General features: G+C 37.0%; 2 protein-coding genes and 1 pseudogene across 9 annotated transcripts in view; all 3 read right to left on the bottom strand.

The window, feature by feature from the left end:
- Nucleotides 1-13,675, bottom strand: part of NOX1 (NADPH oxidase 1) — a 172,318-nt gene that overhangs the window by 92,450 nt on the left and 66,193 nt on the right. The gene's annotated exons all lie outside the window — the stretch shown is intronic.
- Nucleotides 1-13,675, bottom strand: part of XKRX (XK related X-linked) — a 118,829-nt gene that overhangs the window by 43,369 nt on the left and 61,785 nt on the right. The gene's annotated exons all lie outside the window — the stretch shown is intronic.
- LOC120611586 (uncharacterized) lies at nt 982-1,100 on the bottom strand (annotated as a pseudogene).

Below are 13,675 nucleotides of genomic sequence, written 5' to 3'. Positions count from 1 at the left end.
TGGAAATACCTCTAAATAAACAGATAACCACAGCCCTCAACAATCAAAAAAAGAAAATCCTGGGCAAAGGGGGGAATTTGATTTCCAGAATTACCACATTATATTTAAATGTTAGTTTTCAATAAAAAAAAAAATTGTAAAGCTGACAGGGTCCTTGCAATCTGTGAGGTCAACCAAGGGTTGCCTCACCTATAAAATAAAAATAAATAACAAATAAAATTTTTAAAAGGGGACTTCCCTGTGTTCATTGCAGAATTATTTACAGTAGCGAAGATAATGGACACAACCGAGGTGTCTGTTGATAGACAAATAGATTTTTTAAAAAGTTGTACATATATAGAATGGAGTATTACTCAGCCATAAAAAAGAATAAAATTTTATCATTTGCTACAACATGAGTGGACCTAGAAGGTATTATCCTGAGAAAAATCAGACAAAGACAAATATCATATGATTGTACTTATATGTGGAATCTAACAAAGAAAATAAGTGAACATCTAAAACAGAAACAAACTCTTAGATACAGAGAACAATCGGATGGTTGCCAGAAGGGACAGGTTTTGGGGCTGGGTGAAAAAGGCAAAGGGATTAAGGAATATAAATTGGTAGTTACAAGATAGTCATGGGGACGTAAAGTACAGCATAGGGAATATAGTCAATAATATTGTAGTAACTATGTATGTTGTCAGATATGTATTAGACTTACTGTAGAGGATAACTAAATTATATAAATGTTTAACTAATATTCTGTACACCTAAAACTAATATATTATTGAACATCAGCTGTGATTAAAAAATTAAAATAAAATAAATGTTATTCAAGATTCTCTCTTTCCCTTTGGCCTTCAACAGTTTGCTGCATTATGGGACACATTATGTCTCATTGTGGATATCTTTGAGTTTATCATAATGGGAGCATGTTGAGATTATTGGATGTGTAGATTCAAGTTTTTTTTATTTTTATTTTTATTTTATTTTTCACACCTACAGCACCTGGTCTTCCTAGGTGGTCCTCCATCCAAGTACTAACCATGCCCGACCCTGCTTAGCTTCCGAGATCAGACAGGCTCGTGCTTGTTCAGGGTAGGATGGCCGTAGACTGGGAAGTCCCTTTTTGAATCAATGTTTTGGATTTCTTCAGATAAATACCCAGAAGTGAAATTGTTGGGTCATAAGGTAGTTCTATTTTTAATTTTTTGAAGAACTTCCATACTGTTTTCCATAGTAACTACACCAATTTGCAATTCCACCAACAGTACACAAGGGTTCCCTTTTTCCTACATCCTCACCCACACTTGGTGCTTGTTGATTTATTGATGATAGCCATTCTAGCAGGTGTGATGTGTGATCTCACTGTGGTTTTAATTTGTGTTTCTCTGGTAATTAGTGATGTTTGGCATCTTTTCATATGTCTATGGACCATCTGCATGTCCTCTTCCGAAAAATGGCATTCAGGTTCTCTGCTCATTTTTAAATCAGATTGTGTGGTTTTTTGTGGGGTTTTTTTGGTGTTAAGTTGTATAAGTTCTTATATGGACATTAACCCCTTATCGATGCGTCATTGGTGAACATCTCCCATTCAGCAGGTTGCCTTTTCATTTGGTTGGTTTCCTTTGCTGTGCAAAAACTTTATAGTTTGATGTAGCCCCATTTGTTTATTTTTTTCTTTTGTTTCCCTTGTCTGAGGCGACATATCAGAAAAAAATATTACTAAGAGCAATATTGGAGAGTTTAATGCCTATATTTTCTTCTAGGAGTTTTATGATTCGAGTCTTTAAGTCTTTGATCCATTTTGAGTTTATTCCTGTATATGGTATGAGGTGGTCTAGTTTGATTTTTTTGCATGTAACTTTCTAGCTTTCCCAAAACAATTTACTGGAGACTCCCTTTATTCCACTGTATATTCTTGCCTCTTTTGTCCTAGCTTAATTGACCATATAGGCGTGGGTTTATTTCTGGGTTGTTATATTTATTCCATTGACCTATGTGTCTCTTTTTGTGCCAGTATCATGCTGTTTTCATTATTATAGCCTTGTTGTACAGTTTGACATCAGGTAGCATGATACTCCCAACTTTGTTCTTTTTCAAAATTTTTATGGCTATTTGGGGTCTTTTGTGGTTTCATATACATTTTTGGATTATTTGTTCAAGTTCTGTGAAAAATCCCATTGGTATTTTGATAGGGATTGCACTGAATTTATAGATTGCTTTGGGCAGTATGGACATTTTAACAATGTTAATTCATTCTACCCATAAGCATGATATATGCTTTCATTTATTTATATCTTCTTCAAATTGTTTCTTCAATGTCTTATAATTTTCTGAATACAGGTCTTTTACCTCCTTGATTAAATTTATTCCTAGGCATTTTTAATGCAATTTTAAATGAGAGTGCTTTCTTAATTTCTTTTTTAGTTTAGTATTGGTATACAAAAAATGCAACTGATTTCCAATAATTTTGTATCCAGCTACTTTACTGAATTTATCAGTTCTAACAGTTTTTTGGCGGAATCTTTAGGATTCTCTACATATAGTATCATGTCATCTGCAAATAATGACAGTTGTACTTCTTCCTTTCCAATTTCGATGTCTTTTATTTATTTTTCTTGTCTTACTTCTGTGCTAGGGCTTCCAATACTATGTTGAATAAAAGTGGATTGTTTACTTGAGATTTTTGTTTCTTCGGGTAGGCATGTATTGCTATGAATTTCCATCTTAGGACCGCTCTGTGTTCCACAGATTTGGGGTCCTTTGTTGTGTTTTCATTTTCATTTGTCTCAAGGTCCCTTTTGGTGTCTTCCTTGATTTCATTGTTAACCCATTCATTGTTTAGCAGCATGCTTTTTAGACTCCAGGTGTTTATATGTTTTTTAGTTTTCTTTCTGTAATTGATTTCTAGTTTCATCCCATTATGATCAGAGAAGATGCTTGATATGACTTCAATCTTCTTAATTTTTGGAGACTTATGTGGCCTAACGTGTGGTCTCTCCTGGAAATGTTCCATGTGTGCTTGAAAAGAATGTATATTCTGCTACCTTTGGGTGAAATGTTAATAAAAGTATCAATTAAATTCATGTGGCCTAATGTGTCATTTAAAACTGCCGTCTCCCTGATGATTTTCTGTCTACATGATCTATTCATTGATGCCAGTGGGTGTTAAAATCCCCTACTATAGCTGCATTCCTGTCAATATCTCCATGTCCATCAATTTTTCTAATATATTTAGGTGCTTCTACATTGGGCACATCAATGTTTACAAGGGTTATATCTTGGCGGATTGATCCCTTTATCATAATGTAATGCCCTTATTTGTCCTTTGTTATAGACTTTGTTTTAAAGTCTATTTTGTCTGATATTTGCATGAAATATCTTTTCCTATCACTTTACTTTCAATCTGTATGAATCTTTTTTAAATTTTATTTTATTATTAGTTTCAAGTATACAGTACATAGGTTAGACATTTATATAGTCTATGAAATGATCCCTGATTGCTTTCTTTCCTCTTGCTGTCCACCTAGCCATTAATGCTGACTGCATTCCCTATGCCATGCTCCCTAACCCCGTGATCATCTATCAACTACTAATTTGCACTTCTTAAACCCTTCATCTCTTTCTCCACGCCCCAAACAGCCCTCCCCTCTGGTTGTCACCAGATTATCCTCTACATTTGTGTCTGTTTTCAATTAGTTTGTTCCTTTTGTTTCTTAGATTCCACATATAAGTGAAATCATATGGTGTTTATCTTTCTGTCTGCCTTATTTCACTCAGCATAATAACCTCTAAGTTCATCCATGTCCTTGTGAATGGTAGGATTTCACTTTAATGGCTGAGTAATATTCCATTGTATAAGAACCATAACTTCTTTATCCAATCATCTGTTGATGGGCATTTAGGTTGCTTCCATATCTTGCCTATTGTAAATTGTGCTGCCATGAACATAGGGGTGCATAGATCTTTATGAATTATCGTTTTGGTTTTCTTTGGATAAATATAAAGAAGTGCAATTGCTAGGTCAAAAGGTATATTGATTTTTAATTGTCTGAGAAACCTTCAGACTGTTTTCAATAGTGCTGTACCAATTTGCAATCTCACCAACAGTGTATGAGTTTCCTTTTCTCCACATCCTTGCCAACACTTATTGTTCTTTGATTTATTGATGATAGCCATTCTGATAGGTTTGAGGTGATACCTCATTGTGGTTTTATTTTATTTTATTTTTATTATGGTAACATTGGTTAACGAAATCCAGTAAGTTTAGGTGCATAATTCAACAGTAAGGCATACATATATATTGCATTGTGTGTTCACCACCCATAGTTAGATTTCGTTCTGTAACCACATATTTGACCCCTTTTATCCCATCGACTTTACCCTTCCCAACTCCCCTAACCCTCTGATAACCACTAGTCTCTTATCCATGTCCATGAGTCTGTTTGTTTGTTCTGTTTGTTTCTTGCTTTTAGGTTTATATCCCACATATAAGTGATATCACGTGATTTTCAACTTTTTCTGTCTGGCTTATTTCACTTAGCATGATTATCTCGAGGTCCATCCATGTTGTTGCAAATGGCAGTATTTTCTCTCTTCTTATGGCTGAGTAATAGTCCATTGTATATATGTACCACAGCTTCTTTAGCCAATCATCTATCGTAAGACACTTTGGTTGCTTCCATGTCCTGGCCACTGTGAATAATGCTGCTATGAACATCGGTGTACAAATATCTTTTTGGAAATGGGTTTTCAAGTCTTTGGGGTAAATACCCAGTAGAGGGATTGCTGGATCATATGGTAGATCAATTCTTCATTTTACGCGGGTCCTCTATACTGTTTTCTCTAGCGGCTGTACCAATTTGCAATTCCACTAGCATTGTATGAGGGTTCTTTTTCTCTGCATCCTCTCCAACACTTGATATTACTTGTCCTGATGATAACGGCTATTCGAACAGATGTGAGATGGTACTTCATTGTGGTTTTGATTTGCATTTCCCTTATACCTAGCAATGATGAGTATCTTTTCATATGTATTTTGGCCATTTGTATGTCTTCTTGGGAGAAGTGTCTGTTCAGGTCCACTGCACATTTTTTAATTGGATCATTTGTTTTTTTGTTGTTGTTGTTATTGAGTTGTATAAGTTCTTTGTATATTTTGGATATTAGGCCCATATTGGAGGGGTTGCTTGCAAATATATTTTCCCATTTGAATGGTTGTCTCTTTAGCTTGTTGACGATTTCTTTTGCTGTGCAGAACCTTTTCAGTTGGATGTAGTCCAATTCATTTACATTTGCCTTTACTCTCCTTGGCTTTAAGTCAAATTCATAAAATCCAGTTTAAGTCCAAGGTCCATGAGTTCAGTTCCTGTGTTCTCTTCTATGCAATTTATTGTTTCAGGTCTTATATTCAGGTTCTTAATCCATTTTGAGTTAATTTTGGTGTGTGGTGACAGACAACAGTCTAGTTTCATTCTTTTGTAGGTGGCTTTCCAGTTTTCCCAGCACCATTTATTGAAGAGGCTTTCCTTTCTCCACTGTATGCTTTTAGATCCGCTTTTAAAAATCATTTGTCCATATAAACATCGGTTTACTTCTGGATTCTCAATTCTGTTCCAGTGGTCTGAGTCCTTTTTTCTGCCAATACCATGACATTTTGATTATTGTTGCTTTATAGTATAATTTGAAGTTGGGCAGAGTGATGCCTTCAGCCTGTTGTTTTTTCTCTGGATGGCTTTGGGGATTCTGGGTCTTTTGTGCTTCCATACAAATCTGATGGGTTTTTTTGTTTTGTTTTGTTTTTTAATGCTGATGGGATTTTGATGGGGATTTCATTAAATCTGTATCATGCTTTAGATAATAAGGTCATTTTAGCTACGTTCATTCTTCCAATCCAAGAACATGGAATACCTTTCCATTTCTTTGTATCTTTTTTATTTCTTTTAATAATATCTTATAGTTTTCATTTCATATGTCCTTCACACGTTTCATTAAATTTACTCCTAGATATTTTATTCTTTTGGTTGCAATCGCAAAAGGAATTATTTTTTTCCACTTTTTATGACAATTGATTATTAGAGTATAGGAACACTATGGATTTTTGAACACTGATTTTATATCCAGAAACTTTACTATTTACTTATTGTTTCCAGTAGTGTTCTTGTGGAGTCTTTAGGGTTTTCTACATAGAGAATCCTGTCATCTGCAAAGAAATAGTTTCACTTCTTCGTTTCCTATTTGGATGCCTTTTACATCTTTCTCTTGTCTGATTGCACTTGCTAGGTCTTCCAATGTTATATTGAATGACAGTGGTGATAGCAGACAGTCAGTCTTGTCTTCTTCCTGATCTTAGAGGAAAGGTTCTTAGTTTTTCACCGTTAAGCACAATGCTGGCTGAGGGCCTTTGTTATGTTAAGGCACTTTCTTTCTATACCGATTTTGTTAATTGTTTTTGATTATAAATGGATGCTGTATCTTGTCAAAGGCTTTTTCTGCATCTATTGATATGATCATATAATTATTTTTTAATTTGTTTAAGTGGTGTATCACATTAATTGATTTGCGTATGTTGAACCATCGCTGTGTCTCTGGGATGAAGCCCACTTGATTGTGGGGTATAATCTTTTTAATATATTGCTGTATTCGGTTCACTAGTATCATATTTAGGATATCTGCATCTATGTTCATGAGAAATATTGGTCCGTAGTTTTCTTTTCCTGTGTTATCTTTACCAGGTTTTGATATCAGGGCAGTACTGGCCTCATAAAATGAGATAGGAAGTATTGCCTCCTCTTTGATTTTTTGGAAGAGTTTGAGGAGAATAGGTGTTAAATCTTCTTTGAATATTTGGTAGAATTCACTGGTGAAGCTATCTGGTCCTGGACTTTTACTTTCTGGTAGGTTTTTGATGATTGTTTCAATTTCCATACTACTGATCAGTCTATTTAGATTTTCCAGTTCTTCTTGATTCAGTCTAGGAAGGTTGTATTTTTCTAAGTACTGGTCTATTTCTTCTTGGTTATTAAATTTGGAATTATATACTTTTTTCATAGTATTCTTGTATGATCCTTTGTATTTCTGCAGTATCTGTCATAGTTTCTCCTCTTTTAAAACTGATTGTTTATGTGTGTCCTTTCTCTTTTTTCTTTAATGAGTCTAACCAGGGGTTTGTCAATTTTTTTTTAACCTTCTCAAAGAACCAGCTCTTTGTTGCATTTATTTTTTTCCTTTGTTTTGTTTTCAATTTCATTTATTTCTGCTCTAATTTTGATAATTTCTTTCCTTCTGCTGACTTTAGGCTTCATTTGTTCTTCCTTTTCTATTTTTTTTTTTTAAGATGAAGCATTAGGTTGTTCATTTGGGCTTACTCTTGTTTTCTGAGATAGGCCTGTAATGATATGAACTTTCCTCTTATGACTGCTTTTGCTGCGTCCCAAAAGTTTTGATATGTTATACTATCATTATCATTCATTTCTAGGTATCTCTTGATCTCTTTTATTCTTCTCTGACCCAGTCATTCTTCAGTAGCATGTTGTTTAATCTCCACGTATTTGTGATTCTTCCCACTTTCTTTTTACATGTGATCTCCAACTTCAAAGAATTATGATCAGAGAATATGGTTGGTATGATTTTAACACTCTTATATATGTTCAGACTATCTCTGTGTCCCAGTATGTGGTCAATCCTTGAGAATGTTCCATGTGCACTAGAGAAGAATGTATAAGCAGCTGTTTTCAGATGAAAGGCTCTGTAAATGTCGATTATGTCCAGTTGGTCTAATGTGTCATTTAAAGATGTTATTTCCTTATTGATTTTCTGTTTGGATGATCTGTCTATATCCAACAGAGGGGTATTTAATTTCTCTACTATGATACTGGCTTGTAAGGTTTGTGCTGAGAAGTTTGATGATAATCTAATGAGTTTTCCTTTGTAGGTACCATCTTCTTTTCCTGGGCCGCCCTGAGAATTCTTTCTTTGTTGTTGATTTTGGTTATTTTAATATGACATGTCTTGGAGAAGGCCTTTTTGGGATGAGATAATTGGGTGTTCTGTTGACTTCTTGAGTTCCAAGCTCCAGTTCATTCCTTAGATTTGGGAAATTCTCATCAACTATTTATCTGAAGATGCTTTCTAATCCCTGCTCTTTTTCTTCCCCTTTGAAAATGCCCATTATTCTTATGTTTCCTTTCCTGATGGTATCAGCTAGTTCTTGTATTTCTCTCTCATTATTTTTCATTCTTCCATTTCTCTTTTCTTCCTTCTGATTTATTTCTAGATTTCTGTCTTTGATATCACTGATTCTTTCTTCCATTTGGTCGACTCTATTTCTCAAGCTTGCTATTTTATTCTTCATCTCTTTTAGTGTGTCCTTCACCTCTAGAAGTTCTATTTGGTTCTTTTTAAGGGTTTCAATCTCCTTGCTAAAAATCTCATTCTGCTGATCTAGTTGCTTTTTCAATTCCTGGAATTGTTGATATAATTTTTTTGGATCTCATTGAGTTTCTTCAGAAGTATCATCCTGAATCCTCTGTCAATTAAGTCACATACTTCTATGTCTTTAAGCTTATTTTCTGGAGATTTTTCTCTTTATGAGCTGCCTTGTCATCTTGGTTGTTCATGATGTTTAATGGACTATTTCTCCACCTGGGCATTAATGGAAGTGTATTCTGCTTTTTACCCAGAAAGAAGACTTATTATATAAAAGTCTCTCTTTAGTCTGTCGTTAGGGAGGCATTTTTCTTTTGTTGTCTAGCAGGTGGCGTCTAAGCCTCATGGATCCCTGCTTTATATAAAGGCTTTTTTTTTTCTTATATTCAACCACACTTGTTACCTACCCTCAGTCTCAGTCCCTGTCAGTGTTAGTGACAGTTTCACTAGCATTTGCTGTGATTCACCTGGGGCTCCGTGGTTTTGGACTTGGAGGACATGGAGGGAGGTGCCATCTGGTTGTGGGGAGGGGGGCTGTGGTTAAGCCTTGCGTGTTGCAACTGCAGCTGGTAATAATCAACTGTTGCTTCTCTGCCATTCCTACTTCTCTGTCATCCCCACTTATCTGCTGTCTCCACTTCTCTGCTTTCTGTCCTGATCCCTGGGCACTGCCGCTGTGTGGAGCTCACAGCTTTCCCAGGCAGGGCTGTTCTGGGAACCCACTGCACCTTCTCCCCTCCTCTTCCTCCTGAAGGGAACTCCGGCTGCAAGAGTCAGCTTCTTTGTTTCTCCCAGTCTATCCCTCAACTCCCGTAGTTCTGAGCTGTGGTAGCTCTTATTCACAGATCCCTTTCTCAGACGTGCTTATGCACAGGTTGGGTGTTTTTTGTTGAGTTTTAGGTGTTTAGCTTATTGTTGTTTCAGAGGAGAGATGTGAGAACATCTCTTACTCTGCCATGTTTCTCCTGCCTTTTGGTAATATCATCGTGGTTTTAATTTGTATTTCTCTGATGATTAGTGACCTTGATCATCTTCTCATATGTCTCTTGGCCATCTGTATTTCCTCTTTGGAGAAATATCTGTTCAGGTCTTCTGCTCATTTTTTAATTGGATTGTTTATTTGTTGTTATGTATGCATCTTTTGATCTGAAGTGGATCTTTTGTAGGCAGGATATATATAGGTCTTGTTTTCTTATCAATTCGGGTATCCTATGCCTTTTGATTGGAACATTTAATCCATTTAAAGTAATTATTGATACGTATGTCATTATCGCCATTTTCTTAATTGTTTTCTGATTGTTGTTAGAGTTCCTCTCTGTTTCTTTCTTATTCTCCTGCTCTCTTCCCATGTATGGGGATGATTTTTGGTAGTGTTGTGCTAGGATTCCTTTCTCTTTATTTCTTATATATTTCTTGTAGATTTTTGGCTTCTGGTTACTATATGCTTCACATATACCAAGCTATTTTTATAACAGTCTATTTACATTGGTGGTCGCTTAAGTTCAAAGATAATCTAAAATCACTACCATTTTTACTCATCCCCTCCACACTTATGTTTTCATCATTAGTTTTTGCTTCTTGTGTACATGTGTGTATTACCTAATTTACTGTTGTAATTACATGTGATCTTCCTACTTTTGCCTCTTAACCTTTTTACTAGCTTTATAGTTAGTTGGTCCACTGCTTCTGTGTTCGCTTTTGTGGGTGCAGAATTTTTTTCCTTTGTGATATTTCTTATCCAATTTTTTTTGCTTTTTTTCTTCTATTTAAGAAGTTCCTTTAACTTTTCTTGTAAAACTGGTTTGTCTAGGAAGCTCTTTATCTCTCCTTCTATTCTAAATGATAGCCTTGCTGAGTACAGTAGTCTTGATTGTAGATCCTTGCTATTAATCACTTTCACTATTCTATGCCAATCCTTTCTGGCCTGCAAAGTTTCTCTTGAGAAATCAGTTAACTGTCTTATAAGAACTCCCTTTTAGGTAACTAACTGCTTTTCTGTTGCTATTTTTAAGATTCTCTCTTTGTCTTTAACCTTTGGTATTTTAATTATGATGTGTCTTGGTATGGGCCTTTTTGAGTTTATCTTATTTGGGACTCTCTGAGCTTCCTGAACTTGTATCTCTATTTCCTTCAGGTTAGAGAAGTTTTCCAGCATTATTTTTTCAAATAGGTTTTCAATTCCTTACTCTCCCTTCTTTGTTACCTGTATGATGTGAATGTTGTTACATTTGATGTTGTCCCAGAGGTCCCTTAAACTGTCCTCATTTTATTTCATTTTTTTGCTGTTCTGATTGGGTGTCTTCTACTACTTCATTGTCCAAATAGCTGATTCAGTTCTTTGCTTCATCTAATCTGCTGTTGACTCCATCTAAAGTATTCATATCAGTATTTTATTCCTCATGTCTGCCTGGTTCTTTTTTACAGTTTCTATGTCTTTGTGTAAGTTCTTATTGAGTTCATATATTCTTCACCTAATTTTAATGAGTATCCTTATAACCAGTGTTTTGAGCTCCGTACCTGGTAGGTCGCTTGCCTCCATTTCATTTATTCATTTTTTCTGTAGTGTTGTCTTGTTCTTTCATTTGAGACATATTTGTTTGTCTCCTCATTTTGTCTGCCTCCCTGTGTTTGTTCCTATGTATCAGTTAGATCTGTCATGTCTTCCAGTCTTGGCAGAGTGGTCTTATATAGTAGGTGTCCTGTGGGACCTAGTGACACAGTCTCCCTGGTCACCTGAGTCAGGTTTTCCAAAGGTGTCCCTTGTGTGTGTTGTGTGTGTCCTCCTGTTGTAGTTGAGCCTTGATTTCTGTTGACACATCAGTGGGTGAGACTGACCCTCAGGCTGACTGTGAGGAGTTGCCATGACTACAGTGGATGAGCTGTTGTGCAAGGGCTCACCCCATGGATCAGGATTCACTTTGGCTGGATTCTGGTGCCTGCTGGGTCCACCTTTTGGGTATATCATTTGTGGAGCTAATTGGGTGGTGGTCTGGTGTGGTCTGAAGCTGACTACCATGTGTGTTGTTTCTGGGACCTCTTGGGAGGGGCTCTGGTGTACATCAAAATTAGCTGCTATCTGTGCCTTGCCCAGGGCTACCTGGTAGGAGCTACAAAGTAATCTGTGGTTGGTAGCTGCCTGTACTTGGCTTGGAGTCACCTGGGAAAGGCTCTGCTGCAATCTGAGGCCAGCTGCCACCTGTGCTGGGCTTGGGGATGTTAAATAAGTGCTATAGGGCACATTGTAGCCAGCCACCACTTTGGGGGTTTTGCGGACCTTTAAAAGATTTTAGGAAGGTCTGCAGTGTGGGTTGAGGCTGGCTGCTTATCTGGATCAGCCGCTGAAAGAGGTTCGGGCCTGTGAGTTGTGTGCTGTGGGTTCTCAGGGAATCATCAGTGTGTGGCAAGTGGTGTTAGCCAGAATGGCATATCAGATTTGGAGCCAGCCTGCACTTGTCGTCTGTTTGGTTCAACAAAGGAACAATGGCTTTTGCTAGCACTTTCGCCTACATCTGCCAGTTCTCCCACTCGCGCCTGCCAGCTTGTTGGGGGAGTGCTCACGAAAGGAACAATGGCACCTGCCAGCACTTCTGTCCCAGAGATAGCTGCCTTTCTAGCCCTCACTCAGAAGCCAGACAATTCAGGTACTTCCTGTATGTCCCTAGTACTTTTCAAGCTGCTGTCCCTTTGTTGGAGCTTAGGGCAACTGTTTGTGAATGAGTGAATCTGTGCTCAGGCCCTTTAAGAGGACACCTAGTTCTATAGCAGCTTTCTTTCTCAACCAGACAGAGTCCCCACTGATTGTCACAGCCAAATATTGTGGGGACTCCTCTTTCTGGCACTGGTCCTCTGGGCTAGGAAGCCAAGTGTAGGGCCGAGATCCCTTGCTCTTCAAGGGGGACCTCCGCAGCCTACATATTCCTCCTGATTCTTAACCACCACATATGGGTGCGGGACCAGCCTGTTTCACGTCTCTGCCACTCCTACCAGTCTCAATGTGTCTTCTTTTATATATATATATATATATATATATATATATATATATATATATATATATATATATATATGTGTGTGTGTGTGTGTGTGTGTGTGTGTGTGTGTGTGTGTGTGTGTGTGTGTATGAGTCTGTTCAGCTAGTCTTCTTTAAGTGGTTCTTTAAGGGTGGTATTTCTATAGTTTAGTTGTAATGTTGATGCTGATATGAGCACAATGTTTTCCTACATCATCATCTTGACTGGAAGTCTCAAATAACGTCATTTTTGTTCAATGCTATTTCATTATAATGTTGATGAGATGCCTAAGGAATTCAGTCTTGTTTATATCAATTAGCCTATGATAAAATTGCTCTCATTATATGTCATGTTGCCATAGTTCCAAGAACCTATCAATGCTATGTGAGGACTTACTGTAGTTGTTCATATCCCAATAATAGGGTGTGTGTGTGTGTGTGTTTAGAGTTATTATAAGGTATTTACTCATGCAATTTTGGAGTGTGGTTAAGTTCCAAGATCTCCAGGGTGAATCAACAAACTAGAAACCCAGGAGAGCTGATGGTATAGTTCCAGTCAGAGGGTAGCAGGTTTGAGACCTAGAAAGAACAACTGTTTCGGTCTGAGCTCTGAAAGGCAGGAAAAAAAAAAAAAAAACAATGTCCCATTTCTAATGCAGTCAAGCACAAAGAATCCTCTTTTACTCAGTGGAGGGTCAGTCAGCCTTTTCGTCTTCTTCAGGCCTTCAACTGATTGGATGTGGCCTACATATTAGGGTATGTCATTTGCTTTACCCAGTCTATTTAAATGTTGACTTCATCCAAAACCACCCACATGGAGACACCTAGAATAATGTTTGATCAAATATCTGGGCATCCTGTGGTCCAGTCAAGTTGATACATAAAATTAACTTATTGCAGTATATGTATTACAAATGTATGAAACGACTTCACTGAAGCAGGTAGTATAAGTGTGCTGACCCACGTAACTAGAAATAAATGTAGTCTGTAACACTAAAGGAACTGTACATAGCACTATAGCTGATCAAGTGGCTTCCCATAAGGGTATATGACTTAACTATTCTGATACTGCTCTACAGTAGACTAGAATTGAACAATCAAGTAAATAGATTGTGAATGGTGGAAGCCAGGTTTCTCATTGATGGAGTGGAAAGTAACAGTTAAGCAAAGGGAGAAGGCTAGAATAGGCTAGTTTGCTATTCACCCTGTAGATCTTGGAACTTGCCAGACTCCAAAACTGCATGAGCGAATACC

This window comes from Pteropus medius, unplaced genomic scaffold, assembly GCF_902729225.1.
Source record: "Pteropus medius unplaced genomic scaffold, Ma_sr-lr_union100, whole genome shotgun sequence".
NCBI lineage: Eukaryota > Metazoa > Chordata > Mammalia > Chiroptera > Pteropodidae > Pteropus > Pteropus medius.
The sequence above is the reverse complement of the archived record's forward strand: the minus strand, read 5'-3'. Positions and strand labels throughout refer to the sequence as shown.